This window comes from Dermacentor silvarum, chromosome 11 (assembly GCF_013339745.2).
Source record: "Dermacentor silvarum isolate Dsil-2018 chromosome 11, BIME_Dsil_1.4, whole genome shotgun sequence".
Classification (NCBI taxonomy): domain Eukaryota; kingdom Metazoa; phylum Arthropoda; class Arachnida; order Ixodida; family Ixodidae; genus Dermacentor; species Dermacentor silvarum.
The window spans coordinates 102448502-102466956 of NC_051164.1; positions in this window are offsets into that span (position 1 = coordinate 102448502).

Consider the following 18455-nt stretch of genomic DNA (forward strand, 5'->3'; position numbering starts at 1 on the left):
TTGTTCTTATAGTCGCCAAACATAATGAAGCTGCCTCCTCTAGTTCAGTGATAACACCAGGCGAGCCTAATATACCACGCATGAAAAAGAAAAAAATAGAAAGAAAGTGAGAGTTTAATAACTATTCGTAACGCTTATCAATAAGCCAGCAGCGTTAAAACTACGTGACACATTGCACTTAATATGCTGCCTATTCCTTCAGAGTATGAAATACTGAGGAACCTAACTAAAAACAGCAGTGTGATACTTTCTTATACTTTCTTACAATTTTTTTAAAGCTGTATTGGACCAACACGCATTTACCATCGCACGTAAACTTGGCCTATTGTTCCGCCTATGTTCGAAAAATTTGACCTCAATCAATTGTTGTAGTAGTAATTATGCCAGCGCAGCCGTCTAAGTGTTACGCTGCTCGTAAAACAGACTATAACGCTATGGACCGCTTGCATACGTATTCTACTAGAAATGGCGCATTTAACCCATCAATTTGGAACATTGCTTACACATTACCCATACCATGTCCCTAATTTTCCTCAGATATAAACAACATGCCTTGTTTAGCTCAGCCAGGACACAAACTACTAATCTCGTATGGTGCACGAAAACACGGGAAAACGGAGGTTTAGTATTTATCTGCATGCAACGCTTACATTTAAAGCAGCGAAGTGAAAGTTTCCCAACGCGTTGCGCTTAGGATTCTCCCTATTTTCACGGAATTTCAACCGTATCTTGTGCTGTTGTTTTAGAAGTCTGGGAAACATTCCAATTAGCGGCAGCATGACACCTAACTTTCTACAAAGGCTGTAATGAACCTACACAGAATAAACATTTATCACTCGTCACTCAGAACATGTTTCGTACTTCGAATAAATGAATACACCGTGCCCCACATACTTTACCGAGGATACCGAGGGAAAACAACTGAATGCCGTGTATAACCCATAAAAATTGGCTGAAATCGACTATTCAGTGACTGTTTTCAGAGTACGTAAGCAACCTACACGGTGCAAGTTTTCAGTACACGCCACCAAATAGTGGCCCTCATTTCATCACAATATCAAAATATCTGCTGTTTTTTCTCCTGCCGGGAAACAAGTAATAGTGTAGCTCATATTTAGAAACACCCTGAAAATGAAATCGACAAGGTCAGAAGGGACACACACCTTTAGAAAAAAATCAAATCAGCGTTCTATTGAAACGGCTTCGACCGAGGTCATTTTCACGAACGATAAGTCATGATTACACAATGAGATTCGACAGTTATACCTGTTAGAGGTATGATTAGATTTTGATGGTGATAAGATACGAAGACTCCAACGCTATGCAGGCTATTTCTGGACAGACTAAATAGTTCCAGCTAGCGCTGTTCTAGCATTTGATAATCAAACGATTTAATGCCGTAAGGCGCACCAGTCGCTGGGCGTGACTGATTACAGTACTTTATGTGGACTTCCCGCTCGCCTGTAAGTTACGTAAATCAAGCTGATGGTGTTTTCAAATATGGATGTAGCGGTGCCAAAAAAAAAGTGGTCGCAGTTTCACCTGAAAGGCGAAGCATCAATTGCGATAGCAAACTTGTAGAGAGCTATACGGAGTAATGATATTAGCTTTATCAGCTGTATAAACTTGGACATGCAGCAGCATCGGCAACACGCAGAACTGTTGTCGACGCCATCGGCGTTTTGCCCGCGTTCGCTCAAAATGCGTGCGGCGTTGGTGACTGTTGCCGGAGCCTGTGATATAAATAGGCACTTGGTGCCGCAGCTAAACGTCGCCTCCCTTCCCTCCCCCTCCCCCACGGCTTCTCGCGCGTCGGAAGAAGGTGCGTTTGCTCTACATATATGATGATGATGATGATAAGTGGTTCTTGAGGGAAAGGGAAAGGTTGGCGCTATCTTCTGCAGCCCTTGAGGGAGCACGGCTCAGCGCCAATCGTCGCCGTGATGATAAGTGGTTCTTGAGGGAAAGGGAAAGGTTGGCGCTATCTTCTGCAGCCCTTGAGGGAGCACGGCTCAGCGCCAACGGGGAGGGGTAAGTGGGAGCGAAAGAAGGGATAGAGTGGAGTCGCCATGGCTGGGCGAAGCAAAACCGGCAGGCATAGGCGGCACGTATCAGGCCGAGATGGAAGGCCTTGGTGTGCTGCAGAGTCTGCAGGGGTGTTGTGCCAGGCCGGTCAGGCCCGGGGTGGGGTGGGAGGCCGTGAGGCCTTCCCGCTTGTAGAAATGTCCTTAGAGGCGTGCGGAGAGCCCTGACGAGTCAAGGAACTCCACGACGCCTCGAAGTGCAGAAAGGTGGTGTCGGCCGGGGAAGAGGAGATCTTCCTCCTTGCCAGAGGGGAGGCCCAGGCGGCGGAACTCCTGCAGGAGTGGGCCCCGCTGCTGGAGGTACGCCGGGCAGGCCAGCAGGAGATGTTCGATCGTCTCCGGCTCCCCGCAGGAGCTGCAGGCCGGGGACGTCGCTCGTCCCAGTCGGTAGCTGCGTGCTGCCGTCCAGCTGCAGCCGATGCGGAGCCGGAGAAGGAGCGAGGTCTCCCTGCGAGCCAGGCCTCGCTGGGGGAGTGGTCGTGGGGGGCATCCCAGTGCCACCCGTTTGTCTGGGTGGTGGGTCGCCAGGTGTCGCCGCAGCCTCAGTCCTGTGAAGTCGCCCTCCGTCACGGCCCGACTGAGGGGCACAGTGGTGTGGTGGGCGTCCTTCGCCAGGGTGTCGGCTGCCTCGTTGCCCGGGATCCCTACGTGGGCGGGGATCCAGTGCAGGGACACCGGGTGGCCTGCGTCCTGCAGCGCTGTCATCCGGGTAGACAGCAGTGCGACTCCAAGGCTGGTGCTTTCTGGCCTCTGCAGGCCGAGGAGGGCTGCCTTGGAGTCGCAGAGGATGGCCGCTGGTACCCCAGGAAGCTCCTCGGAGAGTAGGTCGACGGCCAGGTGGAGGCCTGCCACCTCCGCTGCAGTCGAGCTGGCGTGTCTGGGCAGTCGACACTGCCTGCTCTTCTGCAGGGCTGGTGCCGTGCAGGCCGCCGTGGCAGAGCCGGTGTCCGGTACCACCGAACCGTCGACGTACACCAGGAGGTGGTCTCCGAGGGTCTCGTCCAGGAGGCAGGCGGCCGTCTGCTGCAGGGCGCAAGCGGGCGAGCGCCTCTTCGAAATCCCGGGCAGCTCCGTGGCGATGGGGACAGGAGGCCTCTGCGGTGGGGGCAGCTGTACTGCATTCGGCGGTGGGTTGCCAACCACCTCCTCGTAGAGGCGGCACAGCTGACCCATCCTTGAGGAAGGCCGGGACTGGAGGCGACGCAGCAGGCCTCTGCCATCAGGAGCATGGTGGAGGCGGGCGACGTGCCTCAGCCCCTGCTGCAGGAAGAGGAGCGACAGGGGCCATGCTCCAGCCTCCGCAAGGGTAGCGGCAATCTGGGAGCTCCGGGGGACGCCCAGGCAGAGTCGGATGGCCGCCCGGTGCTGCAGCTCCAACTTTTCGAGGCGGCGTGGCGGCAGCGCCACCAGCGGGAGGGCGTACCGCAGGCGTGATGTGGCCGCCGCCTCATAGAGCCGCAGGGCCCACTTCACCGAGCAGCCCTCTCCATGGGCAAGGAGCTGCGACACGGCCTTGCGGACCCTGATGGTCTGGGTCTGCATGGCCCCGACTGCCGGTAGCCAGGTTAGCCGGTGGTCGATGCGCAGCCCAAGGTACGACACAGTCGTACTCCATGGGATGCGCACGCCTTCCAGCTGCAGCCGGGGAGCTGAGCGCCGTGCCGCTGCTCTCGGATGGACGAGGAGGGCCACCGTCTTCCCCGTCGAAACCGAGAGTCCGATGCTTCCCAGGTAGGCGGCCGTGGTGTCCAGGGCTCTCTGGAGGGCCAGGCACACGTGGCGGCTTGACTGCGGTGGTCCCCGCACCCACAGGGCGATGTCATCCGCGTAGATGGAGCACTCCACCTTGTAGTGAGGGTCGGTCGGCAGTGCAGCAGGCAACCGGGCCAGGGCGAGGTTGAAGAGAAACGGGCTCACCACTGACCCTTGTGCTACGCCTGCTGCAACCGGACGGGGAGTGCTCCTTGCATGGCCCACGCGGACCCTGAGGGTGCGGTCGTTCAGGAACGATGACAGGAACCGCCGCAGGTTGCCGCCAATGCCCAGGAGGTCCAGAGCCTGCTGGACGACCGCATGTGGGAGGCCATCGAACGCCCCCTTGACGTCGATGAGGAGGAGCATGGCGAGGTCTCCGCTGGCCCTGGCGTCCTCCAGGGTGGAGACGACGTCTGCGATGGAGTCCGCAGTGCACCTTCGGCGCCGGAAGCCTGTCTGCTGGTCCGCGAGGAACCCGCAGGCGCGGGCCACCCATTCGAGCCGTGCCAGAGCAATGGCCTCCATCACCTTGCAGGCAGCGGAGGTGAGAGAGACCGGTCGGTATGAGGACAGCTCGTTAGCCGGCTTATTGCTCTTCAGAATGGGGGCCACGATGGCTGTGCGCCAGGCCTCCGGCACCTGTCCTGACCACCAGATGTTGTTGTAGCAGTCGAGCAGGCGTCGTTGCTCACTGGTGGCCAGGTTGCGGAGCATCTGGCGCGGCGACGATTTCTTCTCCAAATGACGTCATACGGAACCTCACGGCGACGGCGACGGCGACGCCGACGGCAGAAATCTGCTTTTGAGTGTCCATATAATTGCTATCGCAATAAAACTGGGTATGATGCAAGTAGCGCAAGCTGGCATTTGTTACGGCTGGAGCTGCCTTCTCGGCAACGCGGCCTTCTCCGCAACGCGAGCGTGTATGGCGAACCCCGCGCGTCGTTTGATACAGTGCGTCCCGAGGAGGCACAAAAGGCAATCCTCGCTGCTCAAGCAGGGATTCGTAGTAGAGAGAGAGAGAAAGAGACGGAAGAAAGGGGAAAGGCAGGGAGGTTAACCAGATGGGAAGATCCGGTTTGGCTACCCTGCCCTGGGGAGAGAGGGGAGGGGGAGGTAAAGTGACAGGAAAGTAGAGATAGAGAAAGAAAGGAGCACAGATACACAATCACAATCGGTCACAGGTGGCACAGCACAGTAGCACTTGCAGCGCTATAAACATCTGTTCAGTCTACAGCCGCTTGTCCAAGTCTGTTGCCTTAAAAACTGCAACAGTGCCCTCGTCGCCCTCCGCTGCGATGGCTTGTGATGTCGGCATTCTAAAATAAGTGCATCTGTTAGAGGTCTTTGGTCGAAACGCGCTATCGCGTGTACGAGCGATCGTCTCTGTAAATTGTAGCGAGGACAGTCACAGAGAAGGTGCTGAAGAGTCTCCTCGCTACCACAGTCATCACACGAGTAAAGAAAAGCATTACTTACGTGGTCCACCCTACAAGAAAGAAATATTGAGCTTCAGCTGTTGTTTTGTTGGAATTTCCAGCGTGCAGCCGAAAGTGCTCGCTTTCGGAAGGGGGGGGGGGGGGGGGGAGGGGGCAAACGGCATACTTTGCCTCCCCACTTCTGACAGTTGGGGGGGGGGGGGCACTTGCCCCCCCCCCCCCTTCTCCTCGGTAAATACGCCTATGCTCCACCAGCGGGTGCAGTTGAATCGCTTTGGATTTCGGTCGTTCTTTAATACCGGTGCAACACGGGTACTTCCGATCACGATAAAGCCCGGTACGGATCAGATTTTTCGATCGCGATCAATAATGGTCGCTACCACGCGGGCAATTTCGACTACGATTTTGCATGGTACAACAATCCGGCACAAGTTGGTTGAGCTCACCCAGCATGACGGTGCAGACAACAGCCTACAATCGCAATCGACTGGATCCGGATCATGCAAAATCGTGCTCAAAAGTGCCCGCGTAGACGCTAGCATCCCATCCGGATCGGACTCGATCGCGATCCAAAGTGCCTGCGTGACACTGCTTGGTATACATTCGTCATGTGTTTCGGGACCCTAAGGACGTCACAGTCGTTGCGTCGCGTGACGCGATAGTGAAAGCGTCTCTCTTGGTACTTGTGAGGAGGCTCTTCACGCGAGTTCTTCCCGCTTTTTCAGTCTTTGACAAATCATTTGCTCATTTCTTCATTTTCGTTTTTAACATGATGGTTGCATCACACCACGCCACTCGCTGCACCTGCACGAAGCTGCCGCTGCTGCCGGCGCTCAACGCTGCGCCCAGCTGAGGTTACGAGATGAAGTGTCCCCTTTCATAATGTACGCCAGTTACACGTGACAACTTCCTCAACTGACTGCGCGACACGGATGAAAAGCTGACACGCGAAAGCGAACAAGCGCGACGTACTTGATTCATTAAGAACAGAAGTGGTGCACGCCTGTCTCCTCCCTCTTGTGCTCCACAATTTCCCGGGAGGGCGTCAGTCCTTCGTGTTTTCGTGGCCGTTGTGGCACTGAACGGCAGGCTTGTGCGAACTAATGCACGGGATACACCATCTTGCAGCAAATGTGTACTACCATATACTTTTGCTACCGCGCGCAGTGCTGCTCAGCAGCGTCCGTAAAATCAGGTTTTATGTTATTCAGTGAAAACAGTGAACAGACAGTGTCAATACAGGGCCAGGAAATACCTCGAATGAAATAATATAAATACATCGGTGTATGGATAAACGAAGGCAGTAGATATATATGGAATTACAGGAAACAAACAATAATAGCAAAGGGAAAGAGAAATTCGGCCGTAGCGTATTATTCCACGATTTACATTTCGAAATGCTGCTGTTTGCTTGAAGTCGTGGGTACAAACAGGACTCGATGGCAACCAAAGGTCAGTGGGACGCCTCGCATTGGGCGCTCACGGTAAGACTACAAATGAAGCTGTGCAGAGTGATATGGGCTGGACAAGTTTTGAAGTGAGGGGAGCTCAGAGTAAAATTGATTTTGACGAACGACTGAGCAATATGAAAGAATGTAAATGGGTTGTGTGAGTGTTGAGGTATTTCTATAAGAGCATTAACTCGCAGTGGAGGAAACGAACTGGGAAGCTCACCAACAAGTAAGCAACTGGTACGGTGAGCAGCATGACAACAAATAACGTCAAACGCGAAGCCGCAGAGGCTTAGATAATCTCATTAGTGGTGGCGCAATGGAAAAGAAACCTACTATGAGTAACTACCGAAGAGTAAAAAAAAAAAAAAAAAAAAAAGCGGCAGATCCCGAAACGACCATGAGAGCGCCATGACGTAGGCGGCTATTTGATGACGCGCATGTCATGGCATTCATGTCATGAGTCCCCAGGACTCTATTTAGCTGCGCTTAAGAGACCTTAAGGCGAAAGCCTTTGTATGCTCATTACTATGACTTCGACCATCAAACTTAAGCCTTTTCCTTCACTTAGTACCACATCCGAACCCCTCCCATTTGTTTTTTAGTGTTCATCTTATTTCGCTGAGTCATTCTCAATCGAATCAGATCGAATTACTTTTCTACGTGAGCAATTCTCATCTGCATTAGACCTGACCTTCTCTTCTGCTCAGATTCCTATTTCATCGTGGGATACCTTTTACAATGGAACAAGTAGCGATCATTTACCGATTACATTTGAAATTATGCTTTCACTGTCAGGCTCCTATCGTACGGCAAAACGGCTCATTAAATATAGAACTGATATAAGTCAGCTATAAATGCAGGCGTATCATTGTTGACCACGTGTGATGAACAGCGGAGGGCTGACTCAGCGGTATCTATTCGATTCAGCCCGCTGAGTTTACGGTTATCTCAGCGAGTTCGCCGTCAAACTCATCTTGGTGGAATGAAGCATGTACACGGGCTTATAGGCGAAGAAAAGCAGCATGGAAAAGTCTCAAACATAATCACTCACCAAAAAATTAGAGTGACTATAAATACTATGCAACTGTATTTAAAATAACTGCGGCAATATCTAAAGATGAAAAAAAAAAAAACGGACTGCATTCATCTTTGCCAAAACCAGAAAGAAGATCGGTACTTTTTCGGTTCTTACGGAGCAAAAAAACATTTCACACAGTTCTATCTTCCAAAGAAGCGGCAGATTCACTAGGTGATATCCCGAAAGGGCTGGAAGCACTCTTTTCTTCGCTGTGTCTTAGACCTAGGAGGCTTAATAGTTCGACATATGAGTTTGTAGAAGTCACCATGTACGCAATTATCCGATGCCATATCAACTGCACACCAATCGGCTTCTGGATCAGACCGTATCACAACGGCTATGATTAAACTGTTATTTAACTCTTTCCCTAATGAGCTTTTGAATATAATTAACTATTCCCTTCAATATACGTGGATCCCGGACTCTTGGAGAATTGCAAAAGTTGTGCTTTTACTTAATAATTAAAACCTCGGATATGTTTTAAACAACATTCGGCCAATTTCTCTTACATTGAATCTAGTCAAAATAGAAAAAAATAATCCATATTCCGCTGATTGAATACACTTCTTGCAAGGGTATTCTGTGCTCGAGACAAATAGGATTTAGGCCTTAGTGTTCTATATGGTCAGCTCACGTTGATTTTAAAGCCGCATTCGACTCGCAGGATTATCAGGAAACGTATCAGCTTTATAACTTATCAGTAATTTCTAGATTAGTGAGCTGTGCGGTTCCAGACTATGTAGTGGCCTGGATAGAAGAGTTCCTTTCTGATAGAAAATTATTTTGTTTCAAGGATGGGTTGACATCGGGCACGTATAAGCAGACGAGAGGCGTACCACAGGATCAGTTCTTTCTCCGCTTTTGTTTAATATTTTGTTATCTTCTGTCCCAATTCATCAGGATGTGCAATTCTATCTGTATTCTGATGACATTGCATTTTTTTCTCCTCATAACGGTATATAAACATGTTGCACCAAATTTCGCAATCTTCTTTGTCTGCCCTCAAGGTCTGGCTGGACGGACTGTCTTTTTCCCTTAACGTCAAGAAATGCGCGTTACTTGTATTTCTGTTGTCAAATCCCGTTTTCATTTCTCTTCATTATCGAAATGATCCGATACCGCAAGTTGCAGTTGTGAAGTACTTGTAAAGGCGAGAGCCTTTTCGAAGAGCAGGCTTCGTCGTCGGGCTACGGACAAGCCTTGAGACAAAGAGCCAATACGTCTGCTCGTCTGATGATGATGATGATAATGATGATCCTTTATCATGGCTCGCACCCACTGAGGGGGATAGGCCAAGAATCGGGCGGCAGTAGGTAGCTAAAAAAATTCTTTTTGAAAATGAGAAACGCAAAGTAAAAGAAAGCAAAAACAAAACAAAGAAGATTTGGTATAACTAGACTAGTGTGCCAACGAGCTGTCAGACTAACTGGAGGATGAATTTTAAATGAGGTTACAACCAAGGTCTTCAGGACCTGAATAAAGTTTATCATACAATCAAGGTCAGAATAAATACAATGTTACTAACGAATTCGGAGAAACAAATTTCAGTGAAATGAATACTGATCTGATAGGTAGAATAAAGTTACAATAATTAACAGGGTAATCGTCTTGTTTCAGTTAAAAACTCAAACACTGCGCAACAAACGTCTCTGTGACAATAGCCGAGGGTGGAGGCCCCGAATGATAATAATACTGGTGTATTTAATCTTAATCCAATTTTGCAGAGTGGCGCTTCGAGTAATATTTTTCTCTGGTATGAATAACGTACGTCGGCATGATAAAAAGTAGTGGTCTATTGTTTCAATTTCCTTACAATTGTGGCACAGAGGGGACATCGTCAGACCAGCTCTATGTAAATAGAAATTTAATTCCGGGATGCGACAGCGTAATATGGAGTATGTAACTTCTAACTGCCGAGAAGGACACCACTGATTATTCCAGCCAAAACCGAGATGCTGAAAGTCTGTAGATGGGATCAGCGATAATTTGCTTAAGTCATTTCGTAGGCAAAACGTTCTGAATCTCGATGCAGTGACGTAAGCTGTATCCGGTAAAATATGAATCACAGGTCCATTTAAAGATGTTCTGGCTAATAAATCTGCCATTTCATTTAGTTATAAATGGTAGTGTCCAGGAACCCAGAGCAAATTAATTTTTTGTAACATTGTGGGGACTAAATTTTGAAACACATTTAGGATAGTTGTATTAGTTGCCGAGGAAAGCGACGCACATACCGACCGAGAGTCTGTTACTACGACAGCTGACAATTGATTTGGGGGTAGTTTGCGCAGTGCTAACACAATCGCCAGTTATTCTGCTATGAAAGTAGGCGTGTAATCCGGAAGGCGAATAGGAAATGACCAACTAAGAGAAGGAGAAAAAATGCCTACGTCAGCCTTCTCGTCTAACATTGAAGTGCCAGTGGCTATTATTATATTGTTCGTTTCCTGGTGAGAGAGGTAATCTTGTAATTGGTCACTTAAATATTGGAATGGCATTAGTTTAGCATTCGAGGGGAAAATATCGTCAAATTCAATTTGGAGGTTTTTCTTGGATTGACTTTTTGGGTGAAAACATTGAATTTGTACATTCAGTGGTCTTAGCTGTGCCTGTCCGAATACGGTCTGAGGGGTGTGCAGTCGCGACCAATAATTATTTAAAAATGTACTTAGTTCAATAATGAAAACATACATTGATCTTCTTTGAGGAGAATCGTAAAACTTTAGGTACGTTTGGACAGTAAGGGTTCTGAATCTACTTTTTAAACATGGTAATTGCGCTTCCATATACAGAACGGTGTTTTCAACAAACTTAGGGAGTCCAAGGCAGAAACGCAGAGCTTCTCTTTCTAATAGTACCAAAGGTTGAATTTTATAAGCTGGACAGCCAGAAAACAAGACGCACCCAAATTCCATTATGAGTCGGACATACATTTTATATATCATAATTAATGTGTTTCTTCGCAAGCCGTATCGTCGGTTACTGATTTTACGCAACCATCCTACAGCCCGAGTTGCCTTAAACGCGACGCCTCCAATGTGGCTTACCCGCCAGGGCGGCTCAGTCAGCTAAGGCATTGCGCTGCTGAGCACGAGGTAGCGGGATCGAATCCCGGCCGCGGCGGCCGAATTTCGATGGAGGCGAAATGCAAAAACGGTCGTGTGCTTGCACTATAGTGCACAATAAAGAACCCGAGGTGATCAAAATTAATCCGGAGCCCTCCACTACGGCGTGCCTCACAATCAGAACTGGCTTTTGGCACGTAAAACCCCAGTAAAAGAAGAAGAATCCAATGTGGCTTTTCCAGTTTAGTGTTCCATCATATGTAATTCCCAGGTATTTAAGAGAATCCACCTGGGGAATGAACTCTTGACGATACATCAGTGAAATGTGAACGGGAACATCTAAAGGAAAGAGAAGGAGTGCACTTTTATTAACGTTCAGAGACGTATGTATGGTCTCAATCCAAGTTTCAAGAATAGATAAGTAATTTTGTAACATTTGATAAAGTGAATGTAGATCATCATTCGATGCAAAAAAAAAGCGATGTCATCAGCATAAACGTATACATGAATGTCCTGGAGCAGCGGGATGGAGCTTTAAAATATATTAAATAAAGCAGGAGATAATACTGACCCTTGAGGTACTCCCCTCTTCTGCTTATACCTAGACGATGGACATCCGTTTTGAAAACAGTAGAATTGTCTTTCCCATTAAAAATTCTGAAAGCCACGCCGTCATGTATTTCGGAAACCTGTAATTCTCTAATTGCTTTATCAGTATGCCAAGTTCCACGGAATCATAATCATCTAGGGTCACTAATGCTGAATATTCTCTTCGGCGACGAGGAAGTTGTATGCGACTCTCTAAGTCTACGTGCGCACACCAAATCGAGCACCCAGCTCTAAAACCAATTTGACGGGGGCTAAGTATTAAATTTTCAGAAATATAGGTCGTAATTCGACAATTCAAAATTCGTTCTATTAGTTTAATTAAATTTGATGTGAGAGAAATTGGTCTAATATTATCTAAATCGTATCCACCTCCCTGTTTCTTAAGTACCTGAATTACCTTAGCAAGTTTCCATTCTGAAGGTACCCATGCATTCTTTAAAGAGTAATTTACCATATTCAAAATTTCTTGCGGGGACAATTCATACAAAATTTTTATCACGCTGTGGTAACTCCATCGGGTCCTGGCGCTGAAGAAGGCAGATAGCGAACAACATCCGCCAGTTCTTGCAATGTGACTTCCCTAAATTCCTCTAGTGGTAACGGTTTCCTATGTACGGTGGAATGATTGAAGTGAAGCTGTCTTCGAGCCCCTTTCCAATATTTTCTAATAATTCGGACAATTCACGTGGCGAAAGCACAAAAGAGTCAATATTTGCTGGAACTGGAATCATTTTTCGAGAGCGTAAAAATCTAAAAAGGGCTGTTTTGTTTTTTGATTTAGACAGATAAGTGAATTTATTCATATCATACTCATCTTTAGCTTTAGCTATCGTACGCTTGAAAGATGCAGCAACAAATTGGTAATCACTCCAATTCTTTGGATATTGATTACAAAGAAGTTGCTACCAGGCAGCTTTTCGTTTTCAGTGGGCCCTCGCGCAATCTGAATTCCACCACGGAGTGAATGGTTTACCTGTGTTGCAGGTTAAATTAGCTGTTGCATTCTTCGCGGAACGCTTTAAAACTGCACAGAGGCTCAGAGCCGTAATATCTGCTTGCATATCCGAACGTGAAAGCATCGTAGACTTCAAGTCTTTTTGAAGTTTGTCATAGTTTACAGATGTGTTATTTTTCCTTGTAAGAGAAATCAGAGGGAAATCAATTTGAAAAATAATTGGAAGGTGGTCGCTGTTCGTAGCACAGTCTATAGTATTCCACGAGGATATAGCAAAGATGAGCTGGAGAAAGTGAGATCTATGGCCCATTGGAAACTGTCCGCGAACAAAGGTAGTAACTTTTGCATTTAGACAAGATAGATTATTATCAAGAGTTCATTCCCACAGGCGTTTTCCTTCTGAATCAGTTTTAAAACCCCAAGACACATGGCATGAATTAAGTCACCAGCGAATACTGTCTTTTCTGCAGGAAGCTAATACTTTGATGGGACTTTGATGGCCAAAGACGCGTATGCATAAGTCAACTTCATCTATGACTTCGAGCTTCAGTTTGCGCGATAGTTCTTGGCTAACAAAAGTACATTGGCTGCCGCTGTCAAGAATGCCTCGTACATAGCAGCAAAGATCGCGGCCCCGCATCCATGCTCTGAATGTCTGAAGTAGAATAGCAGTGTCAACTCTGCAACAGGTTCTTGCTGCCTACTGGCGTAGCATGCATCGACGCACTGCTGAGAGACTGCTTCAGTTCAGGTGTAACTGCCTGCGATCTGTTCTTATAACACATAGATGACGCATGTCTGGCGGCGCAGTGGGGGCAACTAACCTTGCGGCGGCAATCCTGGGCCCGATACCCCTTGGTAATGCACCACAAACAGCTGCCGCTTGCCGTGAGCAGACGCCTTTTCTCGTTGTGGTCCAAGGCGGAGTCACACTGTGATGTTGCATGATGCTTCTCGCAAAAGACGCACGGTCCAGTGGCACTGTTCTTAAGTACTGCTGCCGATGACGCTGGTGTCTGTCAGCGACTGTATCCAGGCAGCAGGTACTGTCTGCTGGGCACCTCTAGTGGACCGTGTGCTGTTCACTCCCTGCAGTCAACTTCGACGCGAAAATACTGCAGGAGATCTTCAAGCTCTCCTTCCGCTGTTGGCCTTAAGTTCTGATCGTTATTTGCCTTAAGGCTTCTGTGTCAATGGTAATTTACCATGACATCTTGAGGAATGGCTTTCGTTAACACTTCGCCGACCATTGCTGCATATGACTATGCAGGAACTCCGAGACCTCTCAGTCCTCCTATACTGACCTGTAATAAATCATACAGGTTCCGCAATCCCGTGACATGGGTCGAAGAGCTGCCCGGAGTGAGGGCACGCAGGTTCTCAAGGTACTTGGCCTCGATGATCTTGCCGTTCCCGAAACGTTCCTTGAGAATCTCAATGGCATCTATGTAACTGTTCTCGGTAGTAAGGATCCGTGCGATAGCCTTGGCTATAAAGAGCGGAAATATTGGAACTTGTCGATCTCACTGAGGCGGGAGTTCTCATGCACGTTGTGGCGGAACAAATCCCAAAACGACCGCCACTTCATCGTCGATCCATCGAACTCAGCAGGTGCAGTTTGGGCAGTCTTAGTCCAAGTGCTGCAGTGGTACTTACTTTGGGACCGTTCTCGCTAGAAGGCATCGCGCTGGTAGGTTGTATGGGCGGCGGCTCTACACGAAAACCTCTACCGGTAGTCGGATGATTATACAGCTCCAAAATATGATGTCGCAGCAGACCAAGGGCGCCTGCTGCCTAATCTTCATATTCCAGTACGGAATCGTAGTCAGCTGCGACCTCATCGTCGGACATCTCGGCGTGAAGCTCACCGTTGATCTTCGTGAGCTCATTCGTGCTCTTCTCGAGACGCTGAAGGATAGTCCGGAGCGATGCCAGGTTGAACTCGTTGGCTTCAATGAGGTCGCTGATCCTTTTCACAAGTCGCATCTGCTGAGCTCTTCGAGCTGCACGCATCTTCTTGAAGTGCTCCATGGCCCATCAAAATCGAAGCCCTGCTCCCGGGTTTCGGCACCAAATGCAAAGGCGAGATGCTTTTCGAAGGAAAGAGCAGGCTTCGTCGTCGGGGACGGACAAACCTTGATACAAAGAGCCAATACGTTCGCTCGTCTTCAGGGTTTCATTTCTTCTTTGCCTTTTCGTGCCCATGCACCGAATTGCTTCCTTGCTTGCTTCCTATACCATGGCGTGCCGCGCGCACTCCTCCAAACCTCTTTCTCGTCGGATTATATGCGCCGCACAGTGTAACAGACAACGCTACCACTATACATGATACAGGCGTTTCGACACTACTTAGGGATAAGATGTTATACTAAACTGGCAGCAGCAAATCGAAACAAATGCTAGGAAAGGAGAACGTGCATGGGATTGTTGCGCCGTTTGAGTAATAAAAGGACAGGCATAAGTAGGCCTACGTTGCTGATCATTTACAAATTTTACGTCCGCTCCATTCTCGAATTCGGCTGTGTTTTGTTTTCTGGCTGTGCAGCATACAAGCTAAGACATTTAGTACTACTAGAAACGCAAGCGCTACGTCTTTGTCTTGGGTTGCCAAGTTTTGTGGCGAAAGATGCGCCTTATCTGGAGGCTGGAATTGCCCCGCTTGAGACCAGATTTAAACAACTTCCTGTCCTGACTCTTATAACGCTTTACGATGCATCCCTATCCCCGTTTTAAATCCATTTCCATCAATTCTCTCGATTCATTTTTCATAACACATTCGCGACCGTTATCGACAACCTCAAGTTGTTTTTGTTCAGATGCTGTTATCGAAACTTCACGTTCGCTATACCGTATCTTATTTCTCCAAAAACTGATTCATTAAAGGGAAAATTGATTTTATTGCGATAGCAATTATATGGACACTTCAAGCGGATTTATGCCGTCGGCGTCGCCGTCACCGTGAGGTTCCGTATAAAGTTTAAGGGCGATAAAATCGTCCACGCGCGCCGCATGTGCGAATGAAAGCGCGCGGGGGACGCGTGCTTTCGCGAACGCACGGCGGAGAGCAAACGCGACTTCTTCCGTCGCGCGAAAGGCCGTGGGGGTATGGGAAGGAGGGAGGGAGGGGGGCGACGCTCTGCTGCGGCACAAAATGCGTATCTTGCAACTGGGTGCAAGGGGAACTGGCGACTCAATCTCCCACACGAAAGGAGGAAAGCGAGAAGGCAGCTCGGGAGGGAGGGGGGGCGGCTTCTACTCTGCCAACAAAGGCGTACTTGTACTTTGCGCCGATGCGCGCGGAAGATATGGTGCGCGGAAGCGCGCACCATATCTTGAAAGCGATCTCCACAGGGCTCTGACCTTTGTATGCCCTGTGCTTTCGCCGCTCAGTTTCAGTTGAAGCGATAGACCGCACGAACCTTTGCTTGCTGCGGCTCTCGCGCTTGCTCACGCCAGCGTTTTGAAGTGGTTGTCCGCGGTCATCCAGTGTGATCTATTCATGTTTGATTGTGCGCGCTGACACCACGCATGTTAATTCAGTTAGTAAGCGAATGTACCGAAGTTTATGCAGCGCATAAAACTACTATCCCTACTTCGTATAGCTCTTACTAATTTGCTATCGCAAATGACGCTTCGCCTTTCTGGCGAAACTGCGGCATTTTTCATATTTTTCGAAAACGCAGAAAACTTCTTGCAGCGCGCATACTTGGTCTCCTTCAAGGTCGTCTTAGTCAATTTCCGTCTCACTTGGTTATTTCTACGGACGTAACACAAAATTTAGAGAAGGTCGGAGTGGGCATCTTTTCAAATCAGCTTATCTGGTCTTTTGCTCTCCGTCTCGCTGATTACACCCCCATATTTCTTGCAGAATTTCTGGGCATTACTCTAGCCATCAGAAAATTAGGTCCTCAGACATCGTAAAGTAATAATTGCTACCGATGCGCTGTGGGTTTGGACACATTTAACTTCTACTAATCGGCCACACCTGCTGAGTATATTTTCGACTCTTGCCCCGGACAATATGTCTGAATTCCGCGTTGCCTAGCTGGGTCCCCTGTCACAGCGGAATTTCTTTAAATGAATCAGCTCACTCGCTCGCATCTTCGTCACTAAATGGTCCTGTCTTAAATATTCTTCCTGATTTAGCCTTTATAATAAGAGCTAGATTTAATCGCCTTTTATTTCTAAATTGTAATCAATTATCCCTGCTTTCCGCAGATGATTTTCGACATATAAATTTCCGGTGGAACACGAGCAAATGCCTTTCAAGAGAATGCGACGTGACTTTAACAAACTTCCGTTATAGAGTTCCCTGCCCAAATTTTACCTTAATATATCTGGTTTATCCACAACTAACCTCTGCTGTTTTTGTAATGAACAAGAAAGTACGTACCATTTCTTTCTTTCTTGCCGCCGCTTCTTCTCCCTCCGCAGAATGTTCCTCTTATTTCCTACAAGTAAGCTGGGGGCAGCACTTACTGCACCAAACATTTTGTCCTTTGGTGCGTGTCAATTAGGCACAAGCCATGGGTCAATGATCACTGCTATACACTAGTTTATTGAATCGTCAGGAAGGCTTCACTGCTGGGTACCGACCATGGGACACTTCACTTTATTTCCTAAATTTATGTATAGACTATCTCAAAATTTCTGTTAGCATTGAGTTGCCTATTGCTTCGTGTTGAATGTTTGCCTTTACCCTCCTTTGGTATTTTGCTAGATGCACTTTTCAAACAAACTAATGTGGCCAATCCCCCCAGTGTGTACGAGCCATGTGTGGAGGCAACAACAACATGTCTTGTTGGAATGTGAAGACATGTATCTACCCAGCTGTCGGTTAAGGCTCCTCTTGCCTCCTTGAAGCCCTTAGGTTGAGGTATGGCAGGGGTAAAGTAAACATGCCAGCAATAGAGATTAGTAAGAGGGGATCGGAGGTTTGGCGGCAGAAAAGCAGGGAAACCACAAACAACGGAGGCGTACAAAAACCAAGTTCCCAATGGTGGTTCAGAAAGCTTGATGCTGGGAATTCTTTCTGTGTGTGTGTTCTTGTAAAAAAAAGATAGATAGGACACTACGCAACATAACAACAAGAGCTTGGTGGCGGAACACCCAGTCCCGTTTCAAAGGGGACGCTCATAGCATCCATCCACGATGCATGCAAGATCATCATCATGATTCATTGGCACCCCCTTTGAAACGGGGCAGTTACAAATAGTCACCTAGCCTGATACTCAGACATGCAATTCATTCTAGCATTTGTGTATACATCTCCTTAATTTTCTAAAGCGATAGCGTTAAGGGCTCCGTGTCGCAGAAAATCCAGTGTCGGCGTCGGCGTCCGCCGTTGCGGTGTTGTCCGCCAGAAAAAATCATCCCGAACCATAACCACGCAGGCCCTTCACGTGGCGCATAGGCCTTACTGAAGTAATTGAATTTTTCAAAGTAAAATGCGTCAGAAAACTCATAAAGAACGACTTACAACTTACAGACATGATAGCGTAGGGTTGTAATTTTAATATATATACGAGAACACATAATTTTGTTAAGCGGAAACTCACACACAAACCCATTTTTGCTTGCTATCAGTCACTGCTTGTAGCCTCTGTACTGCGTGCAGCCATTGCTCTGGCCTGCACTTCGACCCATCGCTGTTTTCTGCCGACGTTACGCCACGAAGAAATCGCGGGATCCTAGCCTTAGACAGATGGACTGTGAAAAGAAATGGAGCTGGGCAGGCCATGTAATGCGTAGGGCAGATAGCCGGTGGGTCATTGGAGTTACAGAATGAATGCCAATTCGAGGACGCCAGAAAGTTAGATGGGGGGGATGACATGACATGGAATCAGCTATTGCAAGACCATCGCCTTCCGCTCATAAAGGCGAAGCTTAAGCGTCCTCCAAGTCTTCTTTCTCTTCTTCAACCTATGCCTGTAACGATCTGATCGGAACAATCGCTTCCCTGTTTTTTTCTTTTTTTTACCAATACTCTAAACGTCTCTTCCTTATCTCGACTGCT